The 12,009-nt window shown below is 39.3% G+C and overlaps 2 long non-coding RNA genes across 4 annotated transcripts in view; both read right to left on the bottom strand.

The window, feature by feature from the left end:
* The window catches only part of LOC135295045 (uncharacterized), a 111,868-nt gene extending 108,062 nt beyond the window's left edge, over positions 1 to 3,806 (bottom strand). Inside the window, exon 1 of the long non-coding RNA XR_010357094.1 lies at positions 3,776 to 3,806. This is a non-coding gene — a long non-coding RNA (uncharacterized LOC135295045). The remainder of the gene's footprint in view (positions 1 to 3,775) is intronic.
* The window catches only part of LOC135295043 (uncharacterized), a 332,142-nt gene extending 327,043 nt beyond the window's left edge, over positions 1 to 5,099 (bottom strand). Inside the window, exon 1 of one of the 3 annotated variants that reach the window (XR_010357090.1) lies at positions 4,503 to 5,099. This is a non-coding gene — a long non-coding RNA (uncharacterized LOC135295043). The remainder of the gene's footprint in view (positions 1 to 4,502) is intronic. The other 2 variants (XR_010357091.1, XR_010357092.1) reach the window with 2 other exon arrangements.
* Positions 5,100 to 12,009: the final 6,910 nt, after the last annotated feature.

The raw sequence follows: 12,009 nt of genomic DNA, 5'->3' as shown, positions 1-12,009 counted from the left end.
GCTGAAGTATTTAAAAAAAAAAAAACAACTACCAAAATGAACTACAGCTGAAAAAGATCAAATGCTAATGTAATTTTGACTGAGTTGCTTTTGCTGTTGCCATTTTATGTCAAAAGTCAAAAATCCAAATTAAATAATAATCAAATTAATGGGACATATCAGTTGTCCCTGAAGTACCAAGCAATTATCATATAAACTTACCCAGCCATAAAGTGTTCTTGAATTAAAAAACAAAAAACCCCAAAACAACTAAAAGCACCAAACCACACACAAAAAATAACCCAAATGTAAAAAATATTGGTGTTCTGACAATTTGATTTTGAAACTAGGTGTTTCAAATTGCAAAAAGAAACACTTCTACTCTCAGCCTCTCTGCCAAGTTTGAGGACCTTAAAATCTCTCCTGTTTTTGTGAAATTTCTAATGTAAATATTAAAAATTAATGATGTCATCATATGAAAATTACATGAATGGATTTAAAACTGAAATATTTTAAAGACTTTAAAAAAATTAAAGTAACTCTTTATAAACAGCATCCCTAGATTTATAGTATATAGATGTAAAAAAGTGTTTTAAGTTAACTGGCATAAAGTTAATAGGAGGAGTAGAAATGCCAGCATAGGGATGAAAGAACCAAAATTCAAGAACAGGACTAAAAACTGAGAGGAACAAAATAAAAAAAAAAAACAATGAAAAACAAACCAAACAGGAAAAATTAATCCAAGTGCCACTTCTACCACACAGCAAAAACCTCTCTGTTGGGTCAGCCCAACTTCTGAGGGTTTCTAAGCCTTCGTAATTAAAACAAGCCTGCGAGAAAATTTGACTTGATTTGGCATTGAACCTTCACAGAGAAACTTAACAAATGGAGAAGTATGAAAGCATACATTGAAAGCATCATATGAAATATGAAGCATACTATGAAAGCATCCTTTAAAAAAAAGGTTTGGCTCCAAACCTTATGAAAAACAAAGGCTGAAAACTGCTATAATTCTTGGAACCCTCTAAACATGAAAGGTTTGATGTTTGCAAGATACCAGGCACCACGGGGCTGGCCTATTTCTCCTGCAATTTGCAGCAAATTTAACTTTATCAGTATTCAAGACCAACCTTAATAGAGAGAAGAAAGATGTCATAGCAATAGAAGAGGAGATAAAAGGAAAGCAGTGAGGAAGAAAAGCACATCACGTCTTAATTGAAGTGGGGATGAGATAGGGATGGCTGATCCAGCCTGGAGCAATGGGAAAACACTTCTGATGGTGCAGCCTGCAAACCAAGCCAGGGTGGATTGGCCCCAAAACCTGTCACTTCTTGAAGACAGCTTCAGCAGCACTCAAAGCACAGCAGCTGCTGAGTGCTTGTTAAAGCTGAATGAATAATTTGCCACGAACAATACGTTTGACAAACTTAGCCTCTCTCTTTTCATCGTGTTCCTAGAATACCGTGAATGGAATTACATTATTCAGATGTAGCTGAATTTCTCTGCTGTGTTTCCCCACGTAGAGCTCAGCTGCCAGTATTCAGAGGATTGCTGAGCTGTGTTCAAAAAAGACAATCTGGTACTTTTCCTTTTCCTGACTCGATGAACAAATGTAACCTACTTCTGCAAACAGACATGCACAAGTATTTAAAAATTGATTTCCATGAGTAACTGGCTATGTGACACATTCAGTGAGGAAAAAAGAGGATTTAGTAAACAAGAGTAGGACTCCCTTGCACACCATTAGTAAAGTTTACTATACAAATTTAACTACATCAAAACCAGCACAAATCACCATATGCTGAAGGAAGATCTTTCTCATAATACTCCCATTTTCTGGCTGTTTATGAAATCAAAAAATTAATAAAAGTTTAAACAATTAAGTTCAAATATTTAAAGTTAAGAGTTATGGCTGCTTACACTCATTTCAATGTACAATACTAATCCAGATCCCACTAGCATTATTAAATTGTGTTATCTTTCCAAAGCAGTCATTTATAACTACTTTAAAAAAAAAAAAAAACAACACAACAAGCCACAACTTCTATCTTACTATCCCCAGGATCTGCTTCTCACACAGTACAGCAACGAGAGCACAATTACTGAAATGAAGATGTTGGCAGCCATCCAGGTGCCAGTAAGAATACAACGGGTATTACTCACCAGTTCCTTGTGTGCTGTAATCTGCCAGTTCTAAAAACAGAACATTCCCAGCAGTGCCTGTTCCCTCCTTTTGATGCCAGATTCTTTTGTAAAACACTGTCATCTTAGCTTAGCAGGAGCATTACTTATTTTTAATTCCCTGTTGGTATTACTTCTTCCTGTTCTCTAACATAGACCTTTGAGACGGCTGCCCTACACCAAGAGCCTAAAACACAACAAATGAGCACCTAAAATTGCTGCCACCTGAAATTTAGCTGAGTGCAAACAGGGCCTAAGAGCTAATCTTTGGCATTTCTTGACCTGTGTGTGGATGTGGAAGGCTTTCAAAGCCAAATCTGAGCAATAACTTCAGGGGAAAAAAAAAATCATTCTAGGCATTAGAATACTATCACTTTGGATGATTTGCCTGCAGACATCAGTTTTGCAGTCCTCAAGCCCAGAACAGTGGGCCAAAATGCAGAGGGGTTTTGGAGAAGCTGACAGGCATCGGCCAAAGGCAAACAGAATAAACATTCTGGGTTTAATTTAGGCACCTGGTCACATTTCCGGTCCAATTCTTGAACACTTCGTCACCCTTAACAGAAACACTTTTATTCCTTTGTAGCCTTTCTTCTGTAAGGATGTGCTTGGTCATCTGCCTTAAACATTATGAATTTCAGAGTTATTTTGGAATAACACTAGCTGGTACAAGGAGGAAACTTTTACATGTCCTTGAGAAAAGCTGTGCTGGCAAAACCAGGCCATTTTTAGTTGGATGTTCTTTCCTAGGTCACTCAGATCATCTATTACTTGAAATATCAAACCTGGGAAAATAGGGCTCATATGAGGAGCAGGGTTTTCTGCACCCACAGTTTCATCTACAAGATCACTCCTCTGGTTTCTTAAATTACTGAGTCCATGAGGCTCACAACACTGCAGCTCTGGAGCTGCAGTAGCGCTTCTCAGTAATTTTCTGCCTGTCTGTACACAGATCTATATTCAGAAAACACCTCTTTAAAAAGCTGCTATTTTGCAACAATGTGAAATATATTTAAAATATTATTTGCTTCTTTCCCTTGACTGTTCGTGGTATACAGTGAGAAAGTGACCACACTATCAATGTTTGGTCTCTTGAGGCACTAGATTCTCCCTCTTATCCCACATTACTTTTCAATTCCATGTATGCATAAACACAGAAATTTCCTTAACTTTTCAAATCATCAGAAACTTTAAGGAAAATAGTTTTTAATGGCACAACATCTGAAAAAACCCCCAGCACTGAATAAATATTCTTAAATAAACTAGCAGTAAAGCGCCTTTTGTTGTGGTAACTCCTCTAGAATTTCTACAAATTGTGGTAAGTCCTTTAAAACTTCTACTAATATTTACTCCAGTGTTTTTCTGGTCTTCAATAAATGTGTTGCACAGAGGTAAAATATAAGTGAGGTTATGCTATGGCCATGAACCTCACATTAAAGAGAGCTCAGTACAAAGTCCAGGAACTCCAGAGGAACACGCTTTATAAATCACATAACCTGATCAGCTGCAGATTCAAATCATTTTTTGTTCCTTTAACACCAGTTACACTTTTCAATGGTATTCCAGGAAAGTGGAGAAAGACCAGATCAAGAACTTGGGATGAAAGTTCAGAGACCATTACTCTGTTTCACTTCAGATCCTCAGTGCCTGGCACAGCCCCTCAGCAAAGCTCACCTCTTTGCCTGCTTAGAGCCATGGAATCAATGAGATTGGGAAAAGCCTCTGAGGTCATTGAGACCAGCCTGTGACTGAACACAGCCTTGTCAACCACACCATGGCCCTGACGGCCATGTCCACTTTTTCCTTAAACACTTTCAGGGATGGGGACTCTACCACCTCCCTGGGTGGCCAATCGCCATGTCCCATCAACCTTTCTGTAAAGAAAGTGCCCCAAATGTCCAGCCTGAACCTCTCCTGGTGCAGCTTGAGGCCATGTCCTCATGTCCTGTGGCTGGTTCCCTGGGAGAAGAGGCCAAACCCCACCTGACTCCTTTGTAGAGGGTAATAACACCATCCCTGAGCCTCCTTTTCTCCAGGCTGATCACCCCTTGGTCCCTCATGGGTCTTGTGCTCCCAACACTTCCCCAGCTCCACTGTCCATGTCTGGTTACACTCCAGCTCCTCACTGTCCTTCCTGAACTGAGGGACCCAGAATTAGGCACAGCACTTAAAGTACCCCTCATCAGTGCCAAGTACAGAATAAACTCCTGAGGCACGAGCTCAGTTCCTGAAAAATGTTCCCAAACACATTACAAAATCACATCACTGCTGCACATCCCAAAGCATTAATGGATGCTCAGAAGACACAGCCATCCCCCAGCGCCAGCCAGTATTGTACTCACCTCCACACAGGCCTCCAAAGGGGATGCTCAGGAAGCAAAACTCAGCCAGGAGGAAGGGCCAGTGTCAGGATGATGGCAGAGACACAACCAACACCAAAGAAAGCTTTAAGTATCTGATGCTATTTATGGTGCCACAGTGCAACCTTTTATACTCTTCATCCCACATGCAGTGCACCTGTGTGCCCTCTGTTCCCTTGGTGGTTGGTCAATGCACCTGGGCACTCCATGGATCTTTGCCTTCAATGGTGCTCACCTGCTTCTCACAGCTGTGCCCATTGGGGATGAGACTGGGCCACAGCCCCACTCCCAATTCCCACAAACTCTGTGCCTACAGCACAACCCCATCCCAATTCCCATAAACTCTGTGCCTACAACAGGCTGGGGTGGGCCCGATGGCACCCGCCCTCAGCTGTTGTGCTGCCCCAGGTGTTGGACGTGATACAAAATTTAAATATTTTTAATGTAATTTCAGTCAGTTTTCACAGAATCGCAGAAGGAACTAGGTTGGAAAAGACCTCTGAGATCATCAAATCCAAGCCCTGTTCATCTTTGCCCTATGGAAGGGGATTGAAGTTTCTTTCCAGGGCATTGTTCCATCAGGTGAGGCCTGGTGAGGCCTTAACATCTCAGCAAGCTGGGAGTAGCACAGACCATACACAAAAGATAACAACCATCAATGGCCATTAATTTAATTAACTCCAACATCACCACTAACTCCAAACATCACCCCTGGCATTGTCAGAGGCACCTGCTCTGGGAAAGGAGAAATAAGAGAACCAAGGAATGAGGACATAATTATAGGAAACCAAATACCAAGAACTGTGTAACTTGGGCCCAATGAACCAATGAATTTCTATGGGTTTTGACTATATAAGTATCTGAAAAATGCAGTAAAATTCATGGGTCATGGAAAGATTTCCTCTGCGCAGCCCAGGCTCTGTGTGGACAAAATGATTTCTCTTTCATATCCTGGCCAGCAAAAGGTAATGCCTTGATTCTCCAACACTACAAATGCTGTTGGAGGGTTTTTGGTTTTCCCTGTTTCAGTGACACAGGTGTGTCCCCCAGGGCCATGAGGGACTGCAGGGACAGCCTGGCCATGGGTGGGGTTCTGAGTCTTCATGGGGACACCTCAGCTCACAGAGCAGCACCATCAATTAGGCTGGAAAAGTCCATCATCAAGTCCAACCTGTGGCTGCACATTGCCATGGCACTGAGTGCCTCCTTAAACACCTCCAGGGATGATGACCCCAACACCTTCCTGGGCAGCCCATTTTAATGTCTCATCACCCTTCCTGTGGGTTCAATTACTCCAAAATTCCCCCTGATGTCCAACCCAAACCGTGCGGGGTGCCTGTGGCCACATCGGACAGTGGCAGGGGGCTCAGCGCCAAGTCTGGGGTACCAAGGGGGTGCTGGGAATCAAAAAAATTAGTAGCTTATGCTTAGAAAATTGAGCTGGATGCTGGGCTCATTTTTTTGGCTTGTCCCCGTTATGTAAAAATCATCTCCTGTGTGATTAACATGCAGGCTACAACCTTGAGCTGGGGAAATCCAGCGTGCCTTGCTGTAATATTTTAATGGGTTTGGATCTGGATCCAAGGAAACAAGCTGGCATAGCAGTATTACAGCACAGCCATGCACAGACTGATGTGTGCTGCTGCTAGTAAAATCCCAGCGGGTATAATGATAAAACAGTAGTGGCCATAACCCCAGCTACTGACAATGGCTCACACAGATATCATTCCCAAACAAATTTCTTGTGTGTAATAATAAGTCTGATGGTAGCCTACTGATTGCATATGAGCCTGAACGCCTTCCTTGGGAGGATGTTAACAGATAGGCACTGAGCCTTGCAGTTCCCACATGGCTCTGCAAACATCACCTCTTTCATCCTGAAGTCAGCTAAGCAGGCAGGATAATGTTACCTAATTTTAGATTCAACAGCTACAGCAAGCAGATTTGGGAAAATAAATAAATCTGTTATTATGCCTAGAACTCAGGAAAGACTTTCAGGGCCGGTACAGATCTCTGCGTTTTCTGGCACCAGTGTTGTCTTTTAAGGTAAATTCTGACTCACTAAACAAAGTCACCTCAAGTATTTAATGGCATCCAGCTTTGCAATGTGTTGACATTATTTTGAGATATAGCAAAATAAAAAAAAAAAAATTAAAAAAAGGCTGCATCACTTTAGACTGCAAGTTATTACAGCAAGCTCAAAATCCATTAAAAACACCACCAAGCTTTTTCCTTTTTACATTTATATTTACAAAAATAAACCAGAAATAATCAATGCAATAAAAACTGTTAGATTTCTCTTACGTTAAAAAACTCAAGAGAACAAGGTGTTTTTCTGTCATCCACAAAAAAACATGGACAAGAAGCACATTCTAAGAAAAACTGTGTGTGAAGTAAATTCAGAAGTTTTCAATGAAAGAAATTCAGTCAGTTCTAATCCAGTGTTCTTCATCCACATGTCTCAAGTTATTATTTTCTTTTAGAGGAGAAGACCATAAAAATATCTTATCTTTTTAAACATAAAGTAGAAAGACTGGCCCAAGCCTCTCACTAAGACACAAAAGCAGAAGCTTTGGCTCCAGAGACCAAACCAAAATCTGACTAATAACTATTCAGTGCAAAAATTACTCATCTGGAGTGCAGCATGATTTTCCAGCCTTCAGTCAAGATCAAGTTCTTGATTATCACATGCGCAATTAACTTCTTGCAGCTGTGAGTGAGGTTTTCTCCAAAATTTTCCTTGCTACATTGGAATAATGAAGGAAAGTAAGATAACTGATCTTTCTAGCTAAGTATAAAGACATTTTAAGTGTATAATGCACCCTAAAGCTGAGAGGACAGCACTTTAGCAGACAGTTGAAGAACAGAAATTGTGCATGAAATTGCAAGTGGTTTCTGTTCATTCGTTAAGAGAATTACATCTAGAAAGGACCTGGCCACTTGTGACTTGCCTTCAGAATGTGAATTGATCCATCTATGCTTTTTTGGACCAAGCTTTAACTTTTTTATCCAACACTCAGGAACCTGTGCCCTTCAGACTTCACTATTCACATAGATCACTTCCAAAATAACATGGTTTTTAACCATAAATCCCAGTTTTGATAAATGAAACGGTTGTGTCCCCCTTTTATCCCCCCTCAGTTTTTCAAGATTTAGTTGAAATTCCCAAGTTGCAGTGAAACTACTGAATGAAAGTCATAAATAACTAAAAGCCATATTTTCTTCCAGTGGTTGGATTAGCACACAAAATAGACTCTACCTTGAAAGCGTATTTTCTCTGCATCAGTCCTGTACAGAAGGATTGTGATCCAGTCTTCCAGGCAACATTCCAAGACAGCTTCTTTCCTCTGACCACAGTAGGCTTTAAATAGGCCATGTAGAGAAAGACATTGGCCATTCACAGGGATGTGGGTTTAAATGTGAGTTTTCTCAAATTATAATTTTGTATTTTGAAGGAGGGAGTATTGAGGTTACTGAATAGAAGGTGTAAGACAAATGGTTTGGTTTACTATTTTTTTAGAAGACACTCTACGGAAGACCAGAAAACACTGAGTATTGAGCAAATTATATTTCATTAGTTTAGGGATAAACTGATATACATTATTTAAATCATGGAGAAATATCAAGAAAATATTTGCAGACAATCTCCATCAATTACAGCTTGTTTTATTCTATATTAAAATTCATGTCATGGAGCAATAAGGAAGAGCTCAAGTTTGTTATTCTGACAAGAGGAGTTTTTTTCTGGAAAACATCAAACTGTCTTTGTGCATATGGTCAAAACCCAACAAGATAAATCATTAGTGCTTCTATAGAATATTTAGCCTCAGGATTTTGCAGTGTTTTGCAAACTTTAATTAATCCTTGCATTATTTTGGCAAGACAGGAAATAAAGTGTACTTCCAGATTGCCACCTCATCACTAATTAGAGTGTCTCTTCCAAGGCTGCACACCAAGCAGGTTCCCAAGTGAGGAGCTGAACCCACTCTTTCTGAGTCCCTGCTCTGACAACTGCTGAGCTCTCACAGCTACTGCAAAGCAAAGTTAAAAGTCCTGCAGGTTTCTGCTTGCTCTTTATTGGAAAAGAGCAAAAAACATACAAAAAACACACAAAGAACACAGTTCAAATAAACTGGCCTTAAGGCCACTGGCTTCTGCATTTGTAAATTCTGCTCCAGACTCCCTTTATCTAACATTGTAAAGAAACTTAAAACTCCCAGCTTTGATTTGGAATTCCTCTGTATAATACATAAACTTACTTATTTTGTGGGATGGTGATAAAGACTGAATTGTTTTCACTGTCAGCTACTAAGAATGTTCTTAGCTGAGAGATCAGAATGACAGTTGTGGAGTTTATTTTTTATAAATTCTTTCAGACCTCAAAGAAAAGAGAGCAAACCCTTATTATTATAACAGCTTCCATTTCTATCACCCACTACTCCCTTTGAAATCATCATGGGACCAGGCTCAGGAGAGGATTTCCCTTTTAGATTTATTTTTCTGATTACCATTGACATATTCATTACATTTTAAGGCTGATTTCTGACAGTAGGTGCACTTGCTAAAATTATGAGCTGTGTTCTAATGAAGAATTGACTCTAGCTGCAATGTGTATAAAAAACTCCCAGTTCCTTACTCAGCTTTGACAGGGCTGTGTTTCATGGGACTGAGATGTGTTCTTACTACACCAGGACCTATAAAGCAAACAGTCACGGTGGGGGCCCATATATTTCAGAGAAAGGTGTCAAAATCTATTCCCTTTCACTCACAGAAATTATTGTGCTAATACCAACTAATGTATGAAAAAATGAAACTGGCAATTTGACATTTTAATACAGTAAGTAGGATTTTATAACGTTTTCTTTGTCCTTATTTACACTAATTTTTTAAGATATATTTTTACACATTTTTCCCTTATATACTTACTGACACAGTTGTGTGAAATCTATTTCAAGTGATCTGAATCTGATGGAACCTGGAAAGTAGCCCTGGAGTGAGCCAGTGTTTTGAGCAATAATTAACAACATTTTAGCACAAAAACCTCAGTCAAATTAACTTTAACTGAGAATCACCAAATTAATTATTAACTATTTTTGGCCTGCAGAGTTTTCATTGTCCCACCCTACTTCATCCTCTGCAATTATTATTTTCCAGACTAATGCCTACAAACATAAGTGACTAAAAGCCAAGGAACTGACTCCTCTTGCTCCTCTTTCACCCCTCACAAATGTAGATGAGAGTAGAACTTGCAGAAAGGAGCACAGAAAGGCTAACTTTTCTCTCTGCATTGTGTCTTTTTTATGAGTTAAAACCTTCTGTATTGTTTGAAAAAAGTGTAGGAAAAAAGGGATTTAGTTTCTATTTCTATCCAGGCTTGCTGCAACACCATAGAAAAGTTGAGTGTCCTTTGACAGAACTCATGATCTCCATTAAAAAGTCACTTCAGTCCTTTCCCAAGAAGGGGTTAGTGTCAAGTGCAGGTGTTGTTAACCAGCAGTTAAAATCACCCTTTTTTGTAAAAGGATTGTGTATTCAGTGGAGTTCAGACCTTGTGAATGTTCACGTAAAAACAACTGGCAGCACCTTATCTTTTTCAAATCCCACACCTCTCTCTCTTTAGGTTGACCCAGTTTGCAGAGGATTTGGGAAGTATTTAGAACACTGTTTCCATGTGTAGGCAACTGGTATTGATTGCTATAAAATACATGAAACAGAGAGGTAAATTTTAAAATATTCTACATGATTTTTGCTTAATATTCTATTTTAAACCATGAATTTACTCAGGGAAGTTGTAATTTTCTTGATTCTAGCAAACATCATGATGTATGTGAGACATTGTCTCAATTCTACATCAGCTTGTCAGTGCTTGGTCATTAATTCTCTGATATCATATGAGTGGAAGGTCCCCAGGTGTGTCAGCAACGTTTTCTCATATTAGTGACATCTGCTGTCTCTCTTACTTGTATCTGTGTGACCTGTGGTGTATTGTCACCTATTTCTTCCCACTAATGCAATCCTTTAGCTATGCTGCTTTAGGCAGAGCACTTGAAAATGCGGAGGATGTGCCAGTGGGTTGGCAGAATCAGGTACTTGCACAATGTTATTTTTATGTTAATCTGAAGTTTGACAAATATTCTATTTATATTCAGCAGTGCTTCTGTGTAATAAAATGTGTCTGTACATATGTGCATATTTTTGGCTAAGCAGAGTAGAGAATAAAAGTATGATTCATGAACGGTGCCAGATTTCTTTCATGCAATGTGCAATAATCTCTAACTAACAAATATAAACAGTTCCATTATAATGCATTAACCCCTAAATAATCTACCAGAGGGAGAAGCAGGTACATATAAGTGTATTAGATTGTAGGTAGACCCCTTTGTCTCCTCTTTTTTGAGCTGAAAATACAAACCAGCCTCCAAATTTCTGGCATGAAGGCCCAAAGCAATTGCTGCAACGAGTCAGAGAATTAAATTACTTATTTAATATACATAGGTGGGTGCAGATGCTGGGAAACAGGTATTAACTGTCATAAAGAACAAATTATCCTGTTATATAATGCTGAAAACTGGGAGAGAGCAGATTTTAGTCAGAAATAACCTCCTTAACTGAAGAGCAAAAGTCCCTCTGTGCCTGTGGTAATTTTCACTGTTCACCCTTGGACCTGTGTCTATTTATAGTTTTTATAAGGAGGATAAATTAAGAGAGTGTTTGTGATGAGACTACCATTAATATGACACCACTTTACATAGTTCTATTATTATTATTATTATTATTATTATTATTATTATTAATAACTTTTTAATTTGTTCATCAATGGATTTCAGACAGATGAACGTACCATGGGATGTTGTACTCTGCAAACTGGGCCCCTGCAAGAATCCAGGTTAAAAGTAAAAATTTAAAACTGCTGTTCAACTTTTTTCTTCTTTTTTAGATTTTATTTTTTTTTTAATCACAGTCATTTCTGCCATTTGACTCACCCTGACTCACCACAACCTCCTGGATGGGAAAAAGAACAGGAGTGACTGGCTGGAAGAAGCTGTAGGAGGTGGAACAATAGGTGGAAAGGACACAAAGGGAAGGTAGTTATTAAGCTGAAGAAACACTGAAAACCACTGCAAACAAGCTTAATTTCCGATTAAAGTTTTCATGAAACTAAATTATTCATCTGACTCTGAGAATGTCAAGGGTGATTCTTGATTTTTTAATTAACACCAGTTAAAGAAACACATTTCTGTGTATGAGGTGAGAGAGAGAAAGGAAAAGCATCTTGGAACAGACAGGTGGAGCGAGTTCCTGCTCTTTGGGAAGTGGTTCTTCCTTCAGACTCCTGGGAATGGGAACTTCCCTTCCCTGTGCCAGAGTACATTAGCTGCAATCCCAAATCAATCTTCATCCATTTGGCAGATGCTCAGGCTTAGCTGTCACCTTCTTCTAGCAGTTGTCACCTAATCACAATTTGCATTCCGTACTCAAATTGTGTCCA

Source organism: Passer domesticus, chromosome 2 (genome assembly GCF_036417665.1).
Source record: "Passer domesticus isolate bPasDom1 chromosome 2, bPasDom1.hap1, whole genome shotgun sequence".
NCBI lineage: Eukaryota > Metazoa > Chordata > Aves > Passeriformes > Passeridae > Passer > Passer domesticus.
The sequence above is the reverse complement of the archived record's forward strand: the minus strand, read 5'-3'. Positions and strand labels throughout refer to the sequence as shown.